A 26,818-nucleotide genomic window follows, 5' to 3' on the forward strand; every position below is an offset into this window, starting at 1 on the left:
TTAAAATATTGTATTGGTTTTGCCATACATTTTTAAAAACACATATTGGGTTGTTATTTAGTCATTAAGTTGTGTCCGACTCTTGCCACCCCATGAATAGTAGCTCACCAGACTCCTCTGTCCATGGTGTTTCCAGGCAAGAATACCGGAGTGGGTTTCCATTTCCTTCTCCAAAATATTGGGTAACTTGCTTATATCTAGAGACCTATTAAATTATTAACAAAATTAGGTCATAGACCATTTTCAGGCAAAACTATGATGCAGTCTGTAAAATCCTTGTTACTGAGTCGTATAGTTATGTTTCTGACAAAAAGATATAGCTTTCTCATAATTGTGACAGCAGACAGCACTGTGGAGTATATAACTAGGAATATGCAAGCCCTGATTTGCTTGTGATGCCCTAGTGACAGTCTGAGGACAGTCATTATAAACATGACTCCAGATAGTGTTTCAGATTCAATTTTCACTAGAGAATGACTGAGCCAAGGCGAGTTTATAGAGCCCATGGTGACCACATCCTATTTCTGTAATTAATGCTAAAACTCAGCACTTCTGTGGAACAGCAACTTTTCATTTTTCTAAAGTGATAAAATCCTGAAAAAAAATATACTAGGGCTGGAATGCATTCTCTGGAAATAGCAGAGTTCCCAGTGTGTGTCACAAGTTCATATAGTATGAAGCCTTTATCCACAACTGAACGTGAGTCAGCTGGGGGAAAGGAGGGGAAGGGCACTTGAGGAAGAAGAGCAGATAGGCAGTGCTCACCTGGGATCACATTGTGTGTAACTAGAAATTTAGGAGTGCTCCTGACCTGCGAGTGAGATGTGAAAGCTGGAGAGTTTCTGATAAAAACAGTATTAAAAATGGCAGGTTGTCTCAAGCAATCTCAGAAAAGGTTATAAGCACTCGTATTTATGTATATTAGTATTTATGCATTTTAGATAACATACTGGATAAGAGGAAAAAGGTGTTGAAGTTAATGTTACTACTAATTTCTCCATTATTTGCAAAAGTTTTCAAGTTCAGAATTCCATCTGCACAATATTTTGTTTCTTCTAGTACTTCTTGTGGAAGGTTATGTGTGTGTGTGTGTGTGTGTGGCCACCTTTGGAAAGCGCAGACACGTGTATAATACATACCATCTGTATACTCTTCTTCCAGTGTAATGTTGACATGTCCCCACTAAGAGGTGTGATCTGTGTTCCCTCCCCTCAAACCGGGGTGGACTCCTATGGCTAATTTGGCCAATATAATGTAGCAGTGATGCTGCATGACTCCTGAGGCCGGACCAGAAGTGGCAATGCGGCTTCTCCCAACTCTCCTTTTCCTGGAACTCTTGTCCCTGGAATTGGAGGACCCCTTTGGGTTATTCTGGCTGATTGTCCCAGCTAGTCCCCCACTGTACATCAAAATCTATGATCAAATGTGAGCAAATGAGCTCCCAGATATTTCCAGGCCTGGGTTTTGAGTCTTCCAGCTTTGTTCCAGACACTGTGGAATAGGAACTAAAACCATCTCTATATGTCTGCCAAATTAAAGACCAGTGGAAATTGTTAATAATTATTTGTAACCTCTAAGTTTGGGGTGACTTGTTACACAGCATTTGGTGACCAATGCATCTCTGTAGCTCTAGTGCTGAGTTTTAAAATTGTGCCTGTCCTTCTCATGGCACCCCACACTCTTACCCCGGCCTGCATACCTCATCCTTTACTACTTTTTTCTGCAGGGGCAAGATTTATGAGTTCTAATGCACTAGTCATAGCAAACACCCTCTTCCAACAACACAAGAGAAGACTCTACACATGGACATCATCAGATGGTCAAAACCGAAATCAGATTAATTATATTCTTTGCAACCAAAGATGGAGAAGCTGTATACAGTTAGCAAAAACAAGACCAGGAGCTGACTGTGGCTCAGATCATGAACTCCTAATTGCAAAATTCAGACTTAAATTGAAGAAAGTAGGGAAAACCACTAGACCATTCAGATATGACCTAAATCAAATCCCTTATGATTATACAGTGGAAGTGAGAAATAGATTTAAGGGACTAGATCTGATAGATAGAGTGCCTGATGAACTCTGGATGGAGATTCGTGACATTGTACAGGAGACAGGGACCAAGACCATCCCCATGGAAAAGGAATGCAAAAAAGTGAAATGGCTGTCTGAGGAGGCCTTACAAATAGCTCTGAAAAGAACAAAAGTGAAAAGCAAAGGAGAAAAGGAAAGATATAAGCATCTGAATGCAGAGTTCCAAAGAATAGCAAGGAGAGATAAGAAAGCCTTCCTCAGGGATCAATGCAAAGAAATAGAGGAAAACAACAGAATAGGAAAAACAAAAGATCTCTTCAAGAAAATTAGAGATTCCAAGGGAACATTTCATGCAAAGATGGGCTCGATAAAGGACAGAAATGGTATGGACCTAACAGAAGCAGAAGATATTAAGAAGAGGTGGCAAGAATACACAGAAGAACTGTAAAGAAAAGATCTTCATGACCAAGATAGTCACGATAACGTGATCACTGACCTAGAGCCAGACATCTTGGAATGTGAAGTCAAGTGGGCCTTAGAAAGCATCACTACGAACAAAGCTAGTGGAGGTGATGGAATTCCAGTTGAGCTAATTCAAATCTTGAAAGATGATGCTGTGAAAGTGCTGCACTCAATATGCCAGCAAATTTGGAATACTCAGCAGTGGCCACAGGACTGGAAAAGGTCAGTCTTCATTCCAATCCCAAAGAAAGACAATGCCAAGGAATGCTCAAACTACCGCACAATTGCACTCATCTCACATGCTAATAAAGGCATGCTCAAAATTCTCCAAGCCAGGCTTCAGCAATATGTGAACTGTGAACTCCCAGATGTTCAAGCAGGTTTTAGAAAAGGCAGAGGCACCAGAGATCAAATTGCCAACATCCGCTGGATCATGGAGAAAGCAAGAGAGTTCCAGAAAAACATCTATCTCTGCTTCATTGACTATGCCAAAGCCTTTGACTGTGTGGATCACAATAAACTGTGGAAAATTCTGAAAGACATGGGAATACCAGACCACCTGACCTGCCTCTTGAGAAACCTGTATGCAGGTCAGGAAGCAACAGTCAGAACTGGACATGGAACAACAGACTGGTTCCAAATAGGAAAAGGAGTACGTCAAGGTTGTATATTGTCACCTTGCTTATTTAACTTATATGCAGAGTATATCACGAAGAATGCTGGGCTGGAAGAAGCACAAGCTGGAATCAAGATTGCCGGGATAAATATCAATAACCTCAGATATGCAGATGACAATACCCTTATGGCAGAAAGTAAAGAGGAACTCAAAAGCCTCTTGATGAAAGTGAAAGAGGAGAGTGAAAAGGTTGGCTTGAAGCTCAACATTCAGAAAAGTAAGATCATGGCACTGGTCCCATCACTTCATGGGAAATAGATGGAAAAACAGTGGAAACAGTGTCAGACTTTATTTTTTGGGGCTCCAAAATCACTGCAGATGCTGATTGCAGCCATGAAATTAAAAGATGCTTACTCCTTGGAAGGAAAGTTATGACCAACCTTGATAGTATATTAAAAAGCAGAGACATTACTTTGCCAACAAATGTCCATCTAGTCAAGTCTATGGTTTTTCCCATGGTCATGTATGGAAGTGAGAGTTGGACTGTGAAGAAAGCTGATCGCCGAAGAATTGATGCTTTTGAACTATGGTGTTGGAGAAGACTCTTGAGCGTCCCTTGTACTTCAAGGAGATCCAACCAGTCCTTTCTAAAGGAGATCAATCCTGGTTGTTCATTGGAAGGACTGATTCTAAAGCTGAAACTCCAATACTTTGGCCACCTCATGCGACGAGTTGACTCACTGGAAAAGACTCTGATGCTAGGAAAGGTTGGGGGCGGGAGGAGAAGGGGACGACAGAGAATGAGATGGCTGGATGGCATCACCGACTCTGTGGACATGAGTTTGAGTGAACTCCGGGAGTTGATGATGGACAGGGAGGCCCGGCATGCTGTGATACATGGGGTCGCGGAGAGTCAGACATGACTGAGCGACTGAACTGAACTGAACTGAATGTCAGCACCAGCGCTAGTGTCAGAAGGGAGAATGAGTTTGGATGAGGACAAAATGTCCTGGGAGGAATATTATTCATGGAGCAGTTAACTACAAATAGGGCGAATTTAGTGGTGAAGGAGAAATATTAGATCCAGCAGCACTTTGGTTCCCATGTTTAATTTCATTAAAAAATTTTCTTGTTTTTTGCTTAGATTGTCTATGATTAAAATAAACTTTATTTTCTTCCAGTTTTACTAAGAAATAGTTCATACTCATCACTGTATTAATTTTAAAGAAGCATGATGGTTTGATTTGTGATTTTATATATATGATTACATATATATTATGAAATATGTATGGTTGAACCTATTAGTCATCTATCTTCTCACACAGATAAATAGAAAGAACAGGAAAAAAGAATAAAGAGAAAAATTTTGTGATGAGAACTCTTATGATTTACTCAAAATAACCTCTACGTGTCACAGAGTGGTAGTGTTAGCCATAGTCATCAGATTGTACATTACATCCCTAATATTTATTATATAACTGGAAGTTTGTACCTTTTGTTCACCTTCTTACAATAAATGGCACCTGGGAAATAAAGACATTTCCATGTTTTTTTGAATGTTCAAATTGAATAGCGATTAGCCCATTTATTGAGCTGAAATATGAACAGGAATTTAGATAAGATGATGTTGAGTTCAGATGCCTCTGTGAAACCATCAAAAAGAAATACCAAGTAGAGACTGAAATCAAAGGGTCTGGAGCTTAGAGACCAGATGTAATGTAGATAAGTTAATTGCTTAGTCCTCTGCTTAGATGTGGGAATGAAAGCTATAGATGTGAATAAGATCAAATCACAAGAGATATGAGAGGAAAACTGCTCAAAAAAGGTTATCACTGACATTTCGGGTAGGACAGTGTCTTTGATCGTGTGGCTATCGTGTGGACTCTAGGATGTTCAGCAGCAGCCCTGGCCTCTACCCCCAATGCCAGTAGCTCCTGTAGTTGTAACCACAGAAATGTCTCCAGTTTTTGCCAAATGTCCCTTAGGGCAAGATCGCCTCCAGTTGGGAACCACTGGATTAAAATAACAAGAGAAGAAAATCCCTTTTAATATTTTCATATTTACTGTAGTTCTCTGTGGTTAAAATGGAGACCAGACTTGAAGATGCCTCAAGCAGACAAAATGACCAAGACAAGAGTAATTTAATCAAACTCATTTCATAAATGTAAGCCAGAATTAATGTTGGTTATTTTTGTAAATGCCCCTGATAATCCTAAATAAAAATGTTATCTCCCTACAGTGGTCCAAGATAGCAGAGTTTGGGTTAAAATTGACTTGGAAAGTCCACTGTAATAACCAGCCATCATAAAGTTTAACCAACTTCCTAATTTTCACTTTCTATGTCATCCTGTGACGAATACCACTTTCAGGCTAAACGTCTTCACTGTTTCTCACTCAAAATATATCAAGTAAATTTTTTTTTTCACAGTAATGACTTTTAAACAGTTCCTGTAAAAGTTCATTTTTTCCTAATATCTTATCAGAAATCTATTTCCCAGAGTATATTTGTCTCTCTAAATCATCTTTAATTTAGTAGAACTTTTGTACAAACTCATCTTCATATTTTATGGCAAAACAACTATACTATTTCATCTTGATGTCTGAATTCTGCTCATATTTCTAACAGAATAATGTTATATTCTTCAGAATAATTAGAGTACTCTAGGAAAATGTATATTTGACATAAAACATAAGTATTTCAGGAATGTTTTCTGGTTTAAATGCTCTGATGAAAATCAAACATGGAAATCGTTTAAATACTTGAACTATAATTAAATACCTGGCATACTTAGTATGTTGTTAGATTTGTAAATGATTTAATAATTTCAAACAGACAATTAAAAATTGATTCTTGTAGTATAGAGCCCTGAATTATAATGGTAAGTGTGTAAAATATACTAATCAATTGATGATAAAGTTAGTGCTGCAGAAGAGAAAGGTAAAATGCTGAAATGATTTATAAAACTCAGTGACAAACATTTTGACTGTTTGGTTTTCTGTTAAGAACCCTAATACTTTCAGATTATTTCCAGATTTCTTATCAATTTGATGTTTGTATGTGGCATATTATTAATGTAAATCTTCCCAACCCCCAAATAGACTTCTTTAATACTTATACTACTTTGTCTTAATGTTTGTCTTAGGTCAGTTTTTGTACTTATCTCTCCACCTCTAATAATTGGTTTAGTCTGAGATTTGGTCCTGGATCCTCTACTAACTCTAACAAGATGCACCTCGTTCAGTTGCACACTTTAAACGCCATAGTCAATGCCTCCAGGTGTTTATTCTGAGTCCTTATGTCTCCCCTAGCTCTGTATTTATGTATTTGGCCCTACCAATTTGGGCTTCCCTGGTGGCTCAGAGATTAAAACATCTGCCTCCAATGCGGGAGACCTGGGTTCGATTCCTGGGTTGGGAAGATCCCCTGGAGAAGGAAACGGTAACCCACTCCAGTATTCTGTTAGGAAAACAGCCCTTCATCACCTCCCTGAAAACCACCATCAGCATTGGAGAATGAGTCCTAACACTTCATTGCCCTGGAAAGTTCCCCAGCATACCCTTTCTGTGGATGCATACATCCCCACTACATGTTTTTGCTCTGAAAGATCAAGACTCACCTTATTATGCTGTTTTGCCCAGTTTATTCCAGTCATTACAAGAAGTCCAGGACATCTTCATTATCATTCAGTCTCAGGAATTAAATAGCTCTAAACACTTTGCTAACCATTCCTTCCATTTGTCCCAACTCCTATTATATGTCTCTCTGCCTTTTTACCTTAGTCAGTGTTTTGAAAAATCTCTATAACCTCAAGCCCTTTTCACCATTTGTTCTAAAGCTTGGCTCTTTTCTGACTACACAGTTGACCTTTCATCCTGTCAAGTGGTGAGGTTTTCTCTTCCTAGGCCCTCATCAAATGGACAGGGAGATGGAGTAAGTTTGTCCTACTGTACACTGCTGCTTCCAGAACTTTCCCCAGCACTTAATCACCTCTCACTTTTCATTTTGGTTGTTTCTCTGACCCTTAAGTCAGTGACTTCCCAGCTTCTTATCAATCTGAACTCTAAGTTCTCCATTCGGTTTCAGCCACTCCTCATATGATCTTATCACAATATCACTATTATTAATAACTTAAAAATCAATATCTAGCTTCAAGCTTCCACTTTTAATTACTTGTTAGAGTTTATAATAGTTTGAGGTTTATAAAAGAAATTAAAATACAGTACAGAGCTGTTATATATTTTAAACTGTTCCAGTGTAATTAGTATCTCTTATTGCATTATATATTTAATATTATGGATAAGCAAGTATAGATAAACTGAAATTGCTCAGTCATGTCTGACTCTTTGAGACCCCATGGTCTGTAGCCAACCAGGCTCCTCCATCCATGGGATTTTCCTGGCAAGAATACTGGAGTGGATTGACATTTCCTTCTCCAGGGGATCTTCCCGACCCAGGGATTGAACCTGGATCTCACGCATTGTAGGCAAACGCTTTATAGTCTGAGCCACCAGGGAAGTTATAAGTATAGATAAATCCTTATTAAATATAGTTTCTACATTACTCATTTTTCTTCCAGTTAAGTTCATTTCAGTCACTCAGTCACATCTGACTTTTTGCGACCCCATGGACTGCAGCACGCCAGGCCTCCCTGTCCATCAGCAACATCCAGAGTTTACTCAAACTCATGTCCATTGAGTCGGTGATACCATCCAACCATCTCATCCTCTGTCGTCCACTTCTCCTCCTGCCTTCAGTCTTTCCCAGCATCAGGGTCTTTTCTAACGAGTCAGCTCTTCACATCAGGGGGCCAAAGAATTGGAGTTTCACTTCAACATCAGTCCTTCCAATGAATATTCCTTTAGGATGAACTGGTTGGATCTTCTTGAGGTCCAAAGGACTCTCAAGAGTCTTCTCAAACACCACAGTTCAAAAGCATCAGTTCTTCGGCGCTCAGCTTTCTTTATAGTCCAGCTCTCATATCCATACATGACTACTGGAAAAACCATAGCCTTGACCAGACAGACCTTTGTTGAAAAGAATTGCCTCTGCTTTTAAATATGCTGTCTAGGTTGGTCATAACTATTTTTCCACGGATTGTCTTTTAATTTCATGGCTGCAGTCACCACCTGCAGTGATTTTGGAGCCCCCCAAAATAGTCTCCCAGTTTCCACTGTTTCGCATTTATTTGTCATGAAAGGGACCAGATGCCATGATCTTTGTTTTCTGAATGGTGAGCTTTAAGCCAATATTTTTCACTCTCCTCTTTCATTTTCATCAAGAGGCTCTTTAGTTCTTCTTTGTTTTCTGCCCTAAGGGTGGTGTCATCTGAGTATCTGAGGTTATTGATATTTCTCCCAGCAATCTTGATTCTAGCTTGTGCTTCATCCAGCCCAGCATTTCTCATGATGTACTCTGCATATAATTTAATAAGCAGGGTGACAATATACAGCCTTGATGTACTCCTTTTCCTATTTGGAATCAGTTTGTTGTTCCAGTTCTTACAGTCCAGTTCTAATTGTTGCTTCCTGATCTGCATACAGATTTCTCAAGAGACAGGTCAAGTAATCTGGTATTCCCAGCTCTTTAAGAATTTTCCATAGTTTGTTGTAATCAATACAATCAAAGGCTTTTCTATAGTCAATAAAGCAGAAATAGATGTTTTTCTGGAACTCTCTTCCTTTTTTGATAATCCAGCAGATGTTGGCAGTTTGGTCTCTGGATCCTCTGCCTTTTCTAAATCCAGCTTGAACATCTGGAAGTTCAGGTTTCATGTACTGTTGAAGCCTGGCTTGGAGAATTTTGAATATTACTTTACAAGTGTGTGAGATGAGTGCAATTGTGTGGTAGTTTGACCATTCTTTGGCATTGCGTTTGTTTGGGATTGGAATAAAAAGTGACTTTTTCCGGTCCTGTGGCCACTGCTGAGTTTTCCAAAATTGCTGGCATATTGAGTGCAGCACTTTCACAGCATCCTCTTTTAGGATTTGAAAGAGCTCAACTGAAAATCCAACACCTCCGATAGCTTTCTTTGTAGTGATTCTTCCTAAGGCCCTCGACTTCACATTCCAGGATGTCTGGCTCTAGGTGTGTTATCATACCATCATGATTATCTGGGTCATGAAGATCTTTTCTGTAAAGTTCTTCTGTGTATTCTTGCCACCTCTTCTTAATATCTTCTGCTTCTGTTAGGTCCATATCATTTCTGTCCTTTATTATGCCCATCTTTGAATGAAATGTTCCCTTGGTATCTCTAATTTTCTTGAAGAGATCACTTGTCTTTCCTGTTCAATTGTTTTCCTCTATTTCTTTGCATATGTCACTGAGGAAGGCTTTCTTATCTCTCCTTGCTATTCTTTGGAACTCTGCATTCAGATGCTTATATCTTTCCTTTTCTCCTTTGCTTTTCGCTTCTCTTTTTTTCTTAGCTATTTGTAAGGCCTCTTCAGACAGCCATTTTGCTTTTTTGCATTTCTTTTTCTTGGGGATGGTCTTGATCCCTGTCTCCTGTGCAATGTCAGGAACCTCTGTCCATAGTTCATCAGGCACTCTATTAGATCTAATCCCTTGAATCTATTTCTCACTTCCACTGTAAAATCATAAGGGATTTGATTTAGGTCATATCTGAACCGTCTAGTGGTTTTCCCTACTTTCTTCAATTTAAGTCTGAATTTGGCAATAAGGAGTTCATGATCTGAGCCACAGTTAGCTCCCTGTTTTGTTTTGCTTACTGTATAGAGCTTCTCCATCTTTGGCTGCAAAGAATATAATCAATCTAATTTTGGTATTGACCATCTGGTGATGCCCATGTGTAGAGTCTTTTCTTGTGTCGTTGAAAGAGGGTGTTTGCTATGACCAGTGTGTTCTCTTGGCAAAACTCTATTAGCCTTTTTCCTGCTTCATTCTGTATTCCAAGGTCAAATTTACCATTTACTCCAGGTGTTTCTTGACTTCCTACTTTTCAGTCCCCTATAATGAAAAGGACATCTTTTTTGGGTTAGTTCTAGAAGGTCTTGTAGGTCTTAATAGTGCTGTTCAACTTCATCTTTCTCAGCATTTCTGGTCGGGGCATAGACTTGGATTACCATGATACTGAATAGTTTGCCTTGGAAACAAACAGATAATTCTGTCATTTTTGAGATCACATTCAAGTACTGCATTTTGGACTCTTTGTTGACCATGATGGCTACTCCATTTCTTCTAAGGGATTCCTGCCCACAGTAGTAGATATAATGGTCATCTGAGTTAAATTCACCCATTCCAGTCCATTTTAGTTTGCTGATTCCTAAAATGTCGATGTCAGTCTTGCCATCTCCTGTTTGACCACTTCCAATTTGCCTTGATTCATGGACCTAATGTTCCAGGTTCCTATGCAGTATTGTTCTTTACAGCATTGGACTTTACTTTCAATCACCAGTCACATCCACAACTGGGTGGTGTTCTTGTTTTGGCTCTGTCTCTTAATTCTTTCTGGAATGAATTTTCCACTTTTCTCCAGTAGAATATTGGGCACCTACTGACCTGGGGAGTTCATCTTTCAGTGTCATGCCTTTTTGCCTTTTCATACTGTTCATGGGGTTCTCAAGGCAAGAATACTGAAGTGGTTTGCTATTCCCTTCTCCAGTGGACACTATTTTGTCAGAACTCTCCACCATGACCCATCCATCTTGGGTGGCCCTACAATGGCATGCCTCATAATTTTATTGAGTTAAACAAGGCTGTGGTTAGTCAAGATCCATGTAATCAGATTAGTTAGTTTTCTGTGATTGTGATTTTCAGTCTGTCTGCCCTCTGATGGAGAAGGATAAGAGGCTTATGGAAACTTCCTCATGGAAGAGACTGACTGCAGGGAAACTGGGTCTTGTTCTGATGGGCGGAGCCATGCTCAGTAAATCTTTAATCCAATTTTCTGTTGATGTATGGAGCTGTGTTCCCTCCCTGCTATTTCAGTTCAGTTCAGTCGCTCAGTCGTGTCCGACTGTCTGCGACCCCATGAATCACAGCATGCCAGGCCTCCCTGTCCATCACCAACTCCTGGAGTTCACTCAAACTCATGTCCATAGAGTCGGTGATGCCATCCAGCCATCTCATTCTCTGTCGTCCCCTTCTCCTCCGCCCCCAACCTTTCCCAACATCAGAGTCTTTTCCAGTGAGTCAACTCATCTCATGAGGTGGCCAAAGTATTGGAGTTTCAGCTTTAGAATCAGTCCTTCCAATGAACACCCAGGATTAATCTCCCTTAGAATGGACTGGTTGGATCTCCTTGCAGTACAAGGGACTCTCAAGAGTCTTCTCCAACACCACAGTTCAAAAGCATCAGTTCTTCGGTGATCAGCTTTCTTCACAGTCCAATTCTCACATCCATACCTGGGGTCAAACTATGGTGGAGGTATTGAAAATAATGGTGACCTTCTTCAGAAGGTCCCATGCATGTACTGCTGCACTCATGTCCCCAGCCCTGCAGCAGGACACCACCGACCCATGCCTACTTTGGAGACTCCTGGACACTCCCGGGCAAGTCTGGGTCAGTCTTTTGTGGGGTCACTGATCCTTTCTCCTGGGTCCTGGTGCACAGAACATTCTGTTTGTACCCTCCAAGAGTCTATTTCAAAGTCCTGTGTAAGTTCTGGCAGCTCTGTGGTGGGGTTAATGGTAACCTCCCCCAAGAGGGCTTATGCCATACCCAAGTCTGCTGCACCCAGAGCTCCCTGTCCCTGTGGCAGTCCACTGATGACCCGTACCTCCATGGGAGACGCTCAAACACAGTTCTGTCTCAGTTTTGTCATCTTTCTTTAGTTTTGAGGTAATACTTGAACTCCTCCAGGATATGACATTGTGTTAATAGTCATACCTCCTTAAGTGTTCTCCTCTTGGATTGCCACTTTCTAGCTTAACAATATCATTATCTTACATTAACAGAAATTTACAACTTTAACAAAATCTAAACTCCTGTGATCATATCAGTATTTCTCTGTCCCAGGCACCTTATCTTTATTTCTTAGGTAGATTAAATTTCATAGCAAGTAACTATAATTATATTCCTTGTTATACCTTCAATTCCCTTGCCACTTTTATCCTTTGACCAAACCATCATTCAATTATATATTCTTCCCTTACCACCCTACTGAAACTGGATTTTGCTCATATTATCAGTATGGGAAGTCACTGGATAATTACATCTGTGTTGTTAAATCCAGTGGTGAGTTTCTTATCCCTGTTCTTACTTGGTGTACAAAAGCGTTTGATCTGGTTAATCACCATTTTCCCTTTACAGCATTCTCTTCAGTTAGTATCTGTGGCAACTTAATGTCTTTATTTTGGTCCTAGATGACTATGCTCAGCTTGAAATTAGTTGGCATTTTTTGTTCGTATCTTATTTTGCCCTGGAATGCCCCAGGGTTCAGTCTTTAAGCTTCATTAATTGATAATCATATGCTATCTTATGGTTTCAAATGGCATCTAAAGACAAATATCTCTGAAACATATATTTATCTCTAGATACCTCCCCTGGACTCCAAACTATTAGGCAAAATAGCCGCCTTAATATCTTGCATGGATATCTAACCAGCAGCTCAAACTGGCCATGTACAAAAGCAAATTTCTGTCCCACAGAAAAACAATTCTGTCCCACAAAAAATAAATATGTACATGGCTTCAGGAGACATAAGTTCAACCTCTGGGTTAGAAAGATCCCCAGGAGAAGCAAATGGCAACCCACTGCAGTATTATTATCTGGAGAATTCCATAGACGGAGGAACCTGACAGGCTATAGTCCATGGTGTTGCAAAGAGTCAGACAAGACTGAGTGACTAGCACTTTCACTTTTTCACTTTTCATACACACACCCACATACATAAAAAGTAAAACTCCTCCTGCAGTGAATCATCTTTACCTTCATTATTGTCAACCTCACACTTTAGTCCAGAAACTTGCTGCTGTTCTTGATGATTCTAATACTCCAAATAAATCAACAGACCAACAAATCAATTTGTATGGAAATACAAAAAAACCTCGAATAGACAAAGCAATCTTGATAAAGAAGAATGGAACTGGGGGAATCAACCTGCTGGAATTCAGGCTCTACTACAAAGCCACAGTCATCGAGACAGTATGGTACTGGCATAAAGACAGAAATATAGGTCAATGGAACAAAATAGAAATCCCAGAGATAAATCCGTGCACCTATGGACACCTTATCTTTGACAGTGGCAAGAATATTCAATGGAGAAAAGACAGTCTCTTAAACAAGTGATGCTGGGAAAACTGGTCAACCACTTGTAAAAGAATAAAACTAGAACACTCCCTAACACCATACACAAAAATAAATTCAAAATGGATTAAAGATCTAAATGTAAGACAAGAAACTATAAAACTCCTAGAGGAGAACATAGACAAAACACTCTCTGACATAAATCACAGCAGGATCCTCCATGACCCACCTCTTAGAATATTGGAAATAAAAGCAAAAATAAACAAATGGGACCTAATTAAAATTAAAAGCTGCACAGCAAAGGAAACTATAAGCAAGGTGAAAAGACAGCCTTCAGAATGGGAGAAAAGAATAGCAAATGAAGCAACTGATAAAGGATTAATCTCCAAAATATACAAGCAGCTCCTGCAGCTCAATTCCAGAAAAATAAATGACCCAATCAAAAAATGGGCCAAAGTACTAAACAGACATTTCTCCAAAGAAGACATAAAGATGGCTAACAAACACATGAAAAAATGCTCAACATCCCTCATAATCAGAGAAATGCAAATCAAAACCACAATGAGATACCATTTCACACCAGTCAGAAAGGCTGCTATCCAAAAGTCTTCATGGAATAAATGCTAGAGAGGGTACAAAAGGGAACCCTCTTACACTGTTGGTGGGAATGCAAATTAGTACAGCCACTACAGAGAACAATGTGGAGATTCCTTAAAAAACTGGAAATAGAACTGCCATACAACCCAGCAATCGCACTCCTGGGTATACACACTGAGGAAACTAGAATTGAAAGAGATACATGTACTCCAATGTTCATCGCAGCACTGTTTATAATAGCTAGGACATGGAAGCAACCTAGATGTCCATCTGTAGACAAATGGATAAGAAAGCTGTGGTATATTTACACATGGAATATTACTCAGCAATTAAAAAGAATACATTTGAATCAATTCTAATGAGGTGGATGAAACTGGAGCCTATTACACAGAGTGAAGTAAGCCAGAAAGAAAAATACCAATACAGTATACTAACGCATATATATGGAATTTAGAAAGATGGTAACGATAACCCTGTATACGAAACAGCAAAAGAGACACAGATGTATAGAACAGTCTTTTGGACTCTGTGGGAGAGGGCGAGGGAGGGATGATTTGGGAGAATGGCATTGAAATATGTATATTATCTATCATATATGAAACGAATCGCCAGTCCAGGTTCAATGCATGATACAGGCTGCTCGGGGCTGGTGCACTGGGATGACCCAGAGGGATGGGATGGGGAGGGAGGTGGGAGGGGGCCTCAAGATGGGGAACACATATACACCTGGGGCAGATTCATGTCAATGTATGGCAAAACCAATACAATATTGTAAAGTAATTAGCCTCCAATTAAAATAAATTAATTAAAAAAGAAAAAACCTAACCTTGAAAATAATCCCCAAATCTAAACACTTCTCATCAGACCAGCACTAAAATCCTGATTGATTACCACCGTCATCCCTTGCCTTGATTTTTGCAGGATGATTCTGCACTTGACCCCTCCAGTACTCCATAGAAAAATTGAAGCGAATCTTAATTGATATGTAATATCCTGTTATTAATATCCGAAGCCCTTAAGTATTCTCCATTTCTCTTTAGGTGAAATCTGAAATTCTAGCAAGGCCCCACATATAACTTTATGTTCTCATGGTCCATTTCTTTCCTGTCTTCATCCCTTTCTATAACTTTTCTTCTTTCTTGACTAATTGGAATTAGCCACAATGAATTCTGTGCTCTTCTTGCTTTTGTCAATAACTTGTATAATCGATTGAAAGCCAGTAGATCACCAAAGTAATAATTAGTAAAAACTTGTTATGCACACACCAGGAAGACAGAATACTGTGAGTACTAAAATCCAAACATAACATAGGTCTCAAGGGCATATTTTTATCAAGCAGCTTATAAAAGAGAAAGCAGTGACTGCTTATTTTTCAGTGATTGGTTCTAATGATAGGAAGTTGGTAAGTAGTTACCTCATATCAAGTTTCGGGAACAGTTTGTTTTACTGATGATTTCCAGAGGTGTAACAAGAAATGACTCAGGTTAAGTTAGCCTTGCAAAATAAACTAAGGTATGCTAAAGCTGAAACTCCAATACTTTGGCCACCTCATGCGATGAGTTGACTCACTGGAAAGGAGTCTGATGCTGGGAGGGATTGGGGGTTGGAGGAGATGGGGACGACAGAGAATGAGATGGCTGGTTGGCATCACCGACTCGATGGACATGAGTTTGAGTGAACTCCAGGAGTTGGTGATGGACAGGGAGGCCTGGCGTGCTGTGATTCATGGGGTTGCAAAAAGTCGGTCACGACTGAGCGACTGAACTGAACTGAACTGAAGGTGTGCGTATGTGCATGACAAAACTGGTCTTGTGTGCTCAGGGAGTTTTCAAAGCTTGTCTTCATTTTTTTTCTCTTTTGACTGCTCCAGGTCTTAGCTGTGCGTGTGGGATCTAGTTCCCTGACCATAGATCATATCTGCCCCTTGCATTGTCAGCGAGGAGTCTTGACCACTGGACCACCAGGAAAGTCCTTCCTTTTGGTTTTGATTCTAACCCTTGTGTCAGGGCCTGGGTGCTTGATGTTTCTTATGCCTGGAAACTTGTTCTCAGGGTATTTTCATGACATGGTTCCACTGCTATAATGTGGTTTAAAATGGCTGTATTTTTGATGCATTATAATTCATCTCAGTATATTTATGAACTTTTCAGTGATCTTTCCCAAGTCCAGAAGTGAATCAATCCTTTTGAGCAAGAAACATAGGAAATCAAACACTAGTTCTACGTTCTCTCCCCAAATCCAAAATAGAGGCAGGATAACTGCAGGAATACTTCACTTTAATAATGCAAAAAAAGGGCTGGCACCCAGAAGCCACTAGTTCACGGTAATTCACAGTTAAGTCCCATTCAGTTGCTTAGTCATGTCCAACTCTTTGCAATCCCATGGACTGAAGCATGCCAGGCCTCCTTGTCCATCACCAAATCCCGGAGTTTATTCTAACTCATTGAGTCAGTGATGTCATCCAACCATCTCTGATATCCCCTTCTCTTCCCGCCTTAAATCTTTCCCAGCATCAGGGTCTTTTCCAATAAGTCAGTTCCTCACATCAGGTGGCCAAATATTGGAGTTTCAACTTCAACATCAGTCAGTTCAATTCAGTTCAGTTTAGTTGCTCAGTCGTGTCCGACTCTCCGCGACCCCATGAATCACAGCACGCCAGGCCTCCCTGTCCATCACCAACTCCCAGAGTTCACTCAAACTCATGTCCATAGAGTCGGTGATGCCATCCAGCCATCTCATTCTCTGTCATCCCCTTCTCCTCCCTCCCCCAACCTTTCCCAGAATCAGAGTCTTTTCCAGTGAGTCAACTCGTCTCATGAGGTGGCCAAAGTATTGCAGTTTCAGCTTTAACATCAGTCCTTCCAATGAACACCCAGAACTGATCTCCTTTAGAATGGACTGGTTGGATCTCCTTGCAGTCCAAGGGAATCTCAAGAGTCTTCTCCAGCACCAAAGTTCAAAAGCATCAATTCTTCGGCGATCAGCCTTCTTCAAAGTCCAACTCTAACATCCATCCATGATCACGGGAAAAACCATAGCCTTGACTAGACGGACCTTTGTTGGCAAAGTAATATCTTTGCTTTTTAATATACTATCAAGGTTGGTCATAACTTTCCTTCCAAGGAGTAAGCGTCTTTTAATTTCGTGGCTGCAATCAGCATCTGCAGTGATTTTGGAGCCCAAAAAAATAAAGTCTGACACTGTTTCCACTGTTTTCCATCTATTTCCCATGAAGTGATGGGACCAGATGCCATGATCTTTGTTTTCTGAATGTTGAGCTTCAAGCCAACCTTTTCACTCTCCTCTTTCACTTTCATCAAGAGGCTTTTGAGTTCCTCTTCACTTTCTGCCATAAGGGTGGTGTCATCTGCATATCTGAGATTATTGATATTTCTTCCAGCAATCTTGATTCCAGCTTGTGCTTCTTCCAGCCCAGCGTTCCTCATGATATACTCTGCATATAAGTTAAATAAACAAGGTGACAATATACAACCTTGACGTACTCCTTTTCCTATTTGGAACCAGTCTGTTGTTCCATGTACAGTTCTGACTGTTGCTTCCTGACCTGCATACAGGTTTCTCAAGAGGCAAGTCAGGTGGTCTGGGATTCCCATGTCTTTCAGAATTTTCCACAGTTTATTGTGATCGACACAGTCAAAGGCTTTGGCATAGTCAAAGAAGCATAAATAGATGTTTTTCTGGAACTCTCTTGCTTTCTCCATGATCCAGCGGATGTTGACAATTTGATCTTTGGTGCCTCTTTCTTTTCTAAAACCTGCTTGAACATCTGGGAGTTCACAGTTCACATATTTCTGAAGCCTGGCTTGGAGAATTTTGAGCATGACTTTACTAGCGTGTGAGATGAGTGCAATTGTGCGGTAGTTTGAGCATTCTTTGGCATTGCCTTTCTTTGGGATTGGAATGAAGACTGACCTTTTCCAGTCCTGTGGCCACTGCTGAGTTTTCCAAATCTGCTGGCATATTGAGTGCAGCACTTTCACAGCATCATCTTTCAAGATTTGAAATAGCTCAACTGGAATTCCATCACCTCCACTAGCTTTGTTCGTAGTGATGCTCTCTAAGGCCCACTTGACTTCACATTCCAAGATGTCTGGCTCTAGGTCAGTGATCACGTTATCGTGACTATCTTGGTCGTGAAGATCTTTTCTGTACAGTTCTTCTGTGTATTCTTGCCACCTCTTCTTAATATCTTCTGCTTCTGTTAGGTCCATACCGTTTCTGTCATTTATAGAGCCCATCTTTGCATGAAATGTTCCCTTGGAATCTCTAATTTTCCTGAAGAGATCTCTTGTTTTTCCTATTCTGTTGTTTTCCTCTATTTCTTTGCATTGATCACTGAGGAAGGCTTTCTTATCTCTCCTTGCTATTCTTTGGAACTCTGCATTCAGATGCTTGTATCTTTCCTTTTCTCCTTTGCTTTTTGCTTCTCTTTTCACAGTTATTTGTAAGGCCTCCTCAGACAGCCATTTTGCTTTTCTGCATTCCTTTTCCATGGGGATGGTAGTTCATAGTAATTTGGAAATCAGTGGGCCAGTTTTGTGATGTTCTCTTAGACTGGGCCCAGAGTCTTTGAGATCTCTCTGAAACAGTGGAAGTGTTAGTCACTTAGTCATGTCTGACTCTCTGAGATCCCATGGACTATAGACTGCCAGGTTCTGTCCATGCAATTTTCCAGGCAAAAATACTGGAGTAGGTGGCCATTCTCTTTTCCAGGGGATCTCCCCAACCCAGGAATCGAATCTTAGTCTCCTGTCTTGCAGGCAGATTCTTTACCATCTCTCTGTCCTTTATGAAATCTGTATTTTGCTCCCTAAATGCATTTCCCCAGTTTGTTAATTTATTTGGCACTTTACATATCTTGTGGGTGTCCTTTGCTTTTTCATCATCCTCCTTGGCCACCTCTGAAGAGAGCAGTAGAAATCTTTTAATATCTTGAATAGTCTAATGTCTTTTAATTCAGGATAATAATGCTCTGGCCAATATAACTTAATAAAAGCTTTAAGATACCCTATTTATTTGATTCTGTTTCATCTTATATGCCAAAAGTTATGCCCACAATTTGTTATTCTCTCTGTCTAGATTTAAGGAAAAATTTGATGGTATAAAAGACTTCATGGGACAATGTCTGTATTCTTCCTGGACCCATTAGGTCCAATTGAAAGGGTATCTATCAGTCTTAATGTCAACGACTTCAATGTGGTTTCTGTCTTAAGGCTGTGGTGTAAGGGCAGACATCTGAACTGTCTTTTCTCCCTGCTGCTGCTGCTGCTAAGTCACTTCAGTCGTGTCTGACTCTGTTTAACCCCATAGACGGCAGCCCACCAGGCTCCTCCGTCCCTGGGATTCTCCAGGCAAGAACACTGGAGTGGGTTGCCATTTCCTTCTCCAATGTGTGAAAGTGAAAAGTGAAAGTGAAGTTGCTCAGTTGTGTCCGACCCTTAGCGACCCCATGGACTGCAGCCCACCAGGCTCCTCCATCCATAGGATTTTCTAGGCAAGAGTACTGGAGTGGCTTGCCATTGCCTTCTCCGTTTTCTCCCTGAGTTCATAATTTAATGAGTACACATTGTTTCTCTTGAGAGTAAATTCATTTTCTAAATCAAAGTCCTAGAATTTCTGGGGTCTCCCTATTCAGTTAAATTTTCTCGAAGTACCAGTTGATTCTTCTGAGTCCATTTCTTTTTCTGTTACCTTTGTTAAGTACAGCTGTCAAGCAGACTTGAGCCACAAGTGTCATCACTGCTAGGCTACCACAGGCAAGAATTACACAAATTTTTCACCACACTGTGTTGCTATCTTATATCTTCTTATCACTTCTCAGGGCCGTTTTTCACAGTCCATGGCACATATTTCATGGTGGAACAGCCCACGCCACAGTTCCACTACCAATATCTCTGTTAATCTTTTTTTTTTTTTTTATAAAGACATCATATGTTATACTTCTGAACCTAACAGAATATTGTAGGTGAGCTAAAATGAACTTAAGCTCCTCTGATTTATAAAGCAGACACTTGTTTTATGAGCATGTGATCTGAGAGTGGAGAATCTGCGTGATATTGATGACATTGAGTTAAGCTAAATCCAGGCTTCAAATCAGGTCCATTCCATTTCTGTCTGTTACTATGACACCAGAAGCTACCTGAGGCATGTTCTTCTCATGGCAGATACCAAGACAAACTAGACCATGTAACCACAGTCGTATCTCAGTGGAATTACATATAACTGCATAATACAGTAAGCAAAGCAAATTGCATGGCAGTGCCAGCAGCAACATGACAGGAAAAGTTACTGTCTCCACACTGGAAGGCAATTCAGCATTGAAAGGAACAAGTATGAATGCATGATTCCATTACAGGGAGTAAAGTGTTGAGTCGACCCAAACATCATTTCAGTGAAGTCACCCTGACTACCATATTTAAATATAACCCTCTCACAAATTTTCCTGGCTCCTCAAAGAATGTATCTATATATCTCTTTCCTTAGATATCTAATATGCCTCTCAACTCAATGTAAGTAAACACAGTTGACCGTTTCTCCCTCCCACACAAAATACCCCAGACTTACCCATATCTATAATTGGAGTCAGCAACTTGATTAAAAACAACAATGAAAGAAAAACCTGAACTGTGTATATAATTTTATTTAAATATTTGCTTTTCCTCTAATATATGATCCATCAAATCCTGTCTACTATACATTGAAAATCTTTTCCATATTGTTCCCTTTTTCATCTTCCTAGATATCAGTCTGAAAGTCACCATGATTCATGTCTGGACTCTAAGAGTGTGTTTTTGAAACAGGGTGTCCTTGCATTATTTTCTGGATCCTAACTTTCACAAGTCAGATTTATTTTAACTGTTGTTCCTTGGAATCTAATATGTATTTTCTTGGATTCGCTTTGAGCTTATCTCTTGTCTTTGGATTTCAACAGTGTGATTTTTTTTTTTTCTTCTTATTCTGCCTAGGATGCTTGCAGATCTTTGAATCTGGGGGTTTGTTTCTTCTATCAGTTTCAGAAATGTTTTGTCCATTATCTCCTCATATATCAGTTCTTTTTCCATTCCCGTGGGGCCTCCATTTACATGCATGATAGATGTCTTCATTGTGTCCCATGTGGTTCTAATTTTTTCTCAGCTTCTGTTTTATAATTTTGTGGTGCTTAAGTTGAGATATTTTCTAATGACTTTCTTTCCAGTTCAGTAATCCTGTCTTTTGCATTCTTATGTGTTATTAATCTCAATGAAAGTGTGCTAACTTCAGATGGTGTATTTTGCCATTTTAGAATTTTCATGTTAGTCTCTATTCTAGATTACTATTCTCTGGTTAGTGAGTGGTGCATATGATAAAATGGACATATTTTTAAAGTATGGATACAGTAAATTTGAATCAAAGTTATTTACTGTGGTTTCCCAGGTGGCACAGTGGTAAAGAATCCACCTGCCAATGGAGGAGACACAAGTAGACGCATGTTCGAATCCTGGGTTGGAAAGATACCCTGGAGTAGGAAATGGCAATCCACTCCAGTATTTGTGCTTGGAAAACCCCATGGACAGAGGAGCCTGGCGGGCTACTGTCCATGGGGTCACGAAGAGTCAGGATTGACTGAGCACATGCATACACACACACACACATCATAATTGCATATTCTCTGGATGTTGTTGCTCTTCAGTCTCCAAATCATGTCCAACTCTTAGCAACCCCATGGATTGCAGCATGCCAGGTTCCTTGTCCCTCATCATCTCCTGGGATTTGCCCACATTAGATGGAAAAACAGTGGAAACAGTGTCAGACATTTTTTGGGCCCCCCAAATCACTGCAGATGCTGATTGCAGCCATGAAATTAAAAGACGCTTACTCCTTGGAAGGAAAGTTATGACCAATCTTGATAGTATATTAAAAAGCAGAGACATTACTTTGCCAACAAAGGTCATCCTAGTCAAGGCTATGGTTTTTCCCGTGGTCATGTATGGATGTGAGAGTTGGACTGTGAAGAAAGCTGATCACTGAAGAATTGATGCTTTTGAACTGTGGTGTTGGAGAAGACTCTTGAGAGTCCCTGGTACTGCAAGGAGATCCAACCAGTCCATTCTAAAGGAGATCAATCCTGGGTGTTCATTGGAAGGACTGATGCTAAAGCTGAAACTGCAATACTTTGGCCACCTCATGCGACGAGTTGACTCACTGGAAAAGACTCTGATGCTAGGAAAGTTTGGTGGCGGGGGGAGAAGGGGACGACAGAGAATGAGATGGCTGGATGGCATCACCGACTCTGTGGACATGAGTTTGAGTGTACTCAGGGAGTTGGTGATGGACGGGGAGGCCTGGCATGCTGTGATTCATGGGGTCGCGGAGAGTCAGACATGACTGAGCGACTGAACTGAACTGAACTGATGTTCATTGAATCAGTGATGCCATCCAAACATCTAATCCTCTGTCATCTTCTGCCTTCAGTCTTTCCCAGGTCAGGGTCTTTTCCAATGAGTCAGTTGTTTGTATCAGGTGACCAAAGTATTAGAGCTTCTGATTCAGCATCAGTTCTTCCAATGAGTATTCAGCGTTGATTTCCTTTAAGACTGGACTGGTTTGAACTGCTTGCTGTCCAAGGGACTCTCAAGAGTCTTCTCTAGCACAGCAGTTTAAAAGCATCTATTCTTTAGATATAAACAAGCCTAGATAAAAACATATTCAATTGAATCATGTTTATTTCAATGTGTAACATATATTTGGATACAAGGATGAAACTTATGTCCTTGAATTTATAGGACAGAGAATATTCATATGTGTGAAAAATTGGGAACAATATTTAAAAAGCATAAGAAAGTGCACAAACTTTTGAGGATACAGTGAAAACTAGAGGCATAACAGGATGAAATGTGTGAGTTACAGGTAGGATCAGATTCCTGCAAGAGGCCTGAGAAATTTCATAAAATTCAAATATGCAAAGAAAACAGTCATTGCAGATGTGGTGACACGGCCACTCTTAATAAACTAATGCATATATATGGAATTTAGAAAGTTGGTAACGATAACCCTGTATACAAGACAGCAAAAGAGACACAGATGTATAGAACAGTCTTTTGGACTCTGTGGGAGAGGGAGAAGGTGGGATGATTTGGAAGAATAACGTTGAAACATGTATATTATCATATGTGAAATGAATCACCAGTCCAGGTTCGATGCATAATACAGGATGCTTGGGGCTGATGCAATGGGATGACCCAGAGGGATGAAATGGGGATGAAGGTGGGCATGTACACCCGGGATGGATTCATGTCAATGTATGGAAAAACCAATACAATATTGTAAACTTTAAAAAAAAAAAAGGAATTTAAAAGATATAAAGATCCTAAGGAAACTAGCTTATGAGTATAATTCATGTAACATTGTATTTAAAGGTTAATAAACATTTTTATAAAATTTTATAATATCTTTTTTGATGCTGAAATAACCATTTAAACTAGTATTTCGTGCTTTAGAGTATTTAAAAATGTACATTAGATATTTTAGCATCTTATTTTTATAAATGCTAACTGCAAAAATGTCTGCTTTCATAAAGTCTAAGCAGTGAGTAATGTATGCACATCTGATTTGAAATTGAGATGGATAACCTAATCCATTCACTTATTAGTTATAGGAAAATGCTTTAAGTGCTTAAAGATCCAAGTTTGCTTTGGAAAAGAGTAATAATATGTAAAAAAAAAAAAAAAAAAGCATGTGAGCATAACTCTAAAATTGTATTTTATCAGATGTCATGCAGTAATATTCCCCAAATAAGGAAAAGTTGTACCTGGTTCAGGCTTCCCTGGTGGCTCAGATGGTAAAGAATCTGCCTTCAATATAGGATACTTGGGTTCGATCCCGGGGTTGAGAAGATCCCCTGGAGGAGGGCATGGCAACCCACTCCAGTATTCTTGCCTGGAGAATCCCATGGACAGAGGAGCCTGGTGGGCTACAGTCTGTGGGGTGGCAAAGAATTGGACATGACTGAACAACTTTCTCTACCAGTACCTAGTTTAAACATACATACTTTTCCCACCTTTTCTGTTAATTTCTATCCCACTTTATTAAAGACACCAAATGTTAAAATACATGGAAAAATATCACTAGAGGCCACATTCAACCAGGGACAGTATTTAAATAGAAAAGTGAAAGCCATCTGTTTGCCAGCTATCTATGTATTTACATCTCTTAATCCATCTGTGCTCCATGAAGTCTGGGTCAGAAATGTTTCCTATTTTAAAAACTTAAAATAAATATAATACAATGTTTGCTTAAATATGGAAATCTTTGTCATATTGAACCATGAAATAATTCCAGGAACTGACTAAATTAGCACTAGCTTTCACCCTTTTTTTTCTGCAAAATTAAAACTCACTGAGAAAGTGAATAGTATTACATAGCACCTGCAAATTATTTTCATTTAAATTCCAATCCTGCAAATAATTAGACACACATGCTGAATCTGGAAACATAATTTGTGGCATAATGTGTTTTCTAGGGTCAAATCTTTCACCAGATATTTTAGGAATATGTTGTATAAATATATTTGTTCAGTATATATTAAAGCTATTTAAAGCTATACATATTCTAAAATTAATTTGTCATTACTTGAAATGCAGTTTTATAAAATTTGTCAAAGCTTATTTAAAATATGTATAGTGTCCATTATTAAATAAAATGGTATTACATTAATCTTAAATATTAAGCAAATATTAGCAAATATTAAATGATAATGTGTTCTTCCAAAGCATAGTTTTTAAAAGAAATAATAAGTTGGTGGAAATATTTTAGAAACAGTTTTGAGATTTCCATATTATATCTTGCTTCATGACTTACAAATTATTAGATATGTATTTTCTTCCCCAGATAGTTTTAACTAGAATATAATTTTAAAATCTTAATATATAATTTTTTTTTCATTTAAAAGGTTGAACGGGAACAATAATAGTAACAATTTAGCAGGGATACATTAAAGTCTGAATTTCAATTTCCTCATTTGCAAATGGGTGGGAAAATATTTACCTGGAAGGAATGCTTAAAATCAACACACAGTAGGCATTACATATCTAATTATTATCATTATTTTTCTTTCACATTTAGTCTGGGCATAAATAGGCATTAACCTTTACTATCCCATCAGTTCTGTAGCAAAAGTATTAAACTACTCGTCACAGGATCACAATGACACAACATCACCAAGTCATACACACACGTATGTCTGTAAAGGGATGCAAAATCTGTGATGTATTTAACCTCAGAGAGTTAAGAAAATGGACCATGAACTGATTTGGGATTTTCCCATATTCATTTGATGAAGAGCATTATGGTTACTTTGATCATTATATACATTACACATTTGCAAATTAAACCAATGACTCTGGGGTCTATGCCCTAAATGCTGTCTTATTTTGGAAGGAACCCATGTGGAATTCAAGTGTGGTATGAATAGATTCGACTAAGGTTTCTAGGTATTCTGGCAAGCTGATAAAATTAATATGTATGAAATTTTGAAGAGGGAATATAACTCAAAAAAATTACAACTTTTTAGAGCACTTTAAACTTTACAGCAAATTGAGAAGATAGATTTTCTATATACTGCATGCCTCACACAGCAGAGTCTTTCCCATTATTAACATCCCCAACCAGAATGCCATATTTGTCATAACTGAGGAAAGTATGCTTATGTATAGTAAACATCAAAACCATAGGTGACATTCCAGTTTACTGGAACTAGTATGTGAGATAAGTGCCACTGTGTGGTAGTTTGAACATTCCTTTCTTTGGGATTGGAATGAAAAGTGACCTTTTCCAGTCCTGTGGCCACTGCTGAGTTTTCCAAAATTGCTGGCATATTGAGTGCAGCACTTTCACAGCATCATCTTTTAGGATTTGAAATAGCTCAACTGGAATTCCATCACTTCCACTAGCTTTGTTCGTAGTGATGCTTTCTAAACATCACTTGACTTCGCATTTCAGGATGTCATTTGCCACCTCTTCTTAATATCTTCTGCTTCTGTTAGGTCCATACCATTTCTGTTCTTTATTGTCTTTATTTTTCATCTTTGCATGAAATGTTCCCTTGGTATCTCTAAATTTCTTGAAGAGATCTATAGTCTTTCTCATTCTGAAAATCTGAAAAATTCAATATAGAAAACATTCAATTTTTCTGCAATGCATTTAAATATTCAGTGCAACCACCACATATGTTTTTGCCATTGTTTTCATGTTTGATTTAGTTTTTTAGACCCTGATGCTGGGAAAGATTAAAGGTGGGAGGAGAAAGGGACGACAGACAATGAGATGGCTGGATGGCATCACTGACTCGATGGACATGAGTTTGGGCAAGATCCGGGAGTTGGTGAAGGACAGGGAGGCCTGGCGTGCTGCAATCCAGTGGGTCACAGAGAGTCAGACATGGCTGAGCAACTGAACTGAACATATTTCTAAAACTAAATTTATATGGTCCCAAGAATGCATAAAGCACTGTTCCTTATTGGGTATCGAGATATTAAGAAACAGAGAAAAATCAATCAATGGAACTAAATAAAAAGCTAAATCACACATCTGAATACTGTGTGACAGAGGTAGAGTTTGCAGAATAGTATTTTAATTTTAAACAGTATTTAATACAGTATATCAGAATGCCATTGTGAGTGTGAAGTAGGAGATACTGTTTAAACAACATGCAAATAGTGTAAATCATAAGGGGAGCATCTGAAAAATTCTGTAGCTACATTGAGAGATGCTTCAAAATAAATGCTACCAGAACAAAAAGGCTAAAAAATAGAGTATCTTCAACACATGAAATCTCTATGTGTAATTTTAAAGAAATCCTTGCAAATGATGACAGTAATATAATGAGTACAAAAGATCAATAGACA

Source organism: Moschus berezovskii, chromosome 26, assembly GCF_049115385.1.
Source record: "Moschus berezovskii isolate FMDL1 chromosome 26, NW_MosBer_1.0, whole genome shotgun sequence".
Taxonomy (NCBI): domain Eukaryota; kingdom Metazoa; phylum Chordata; class Mammalia; order Artiodactyla; family Moschidae; genus Moschus; species Moschus berezovskii.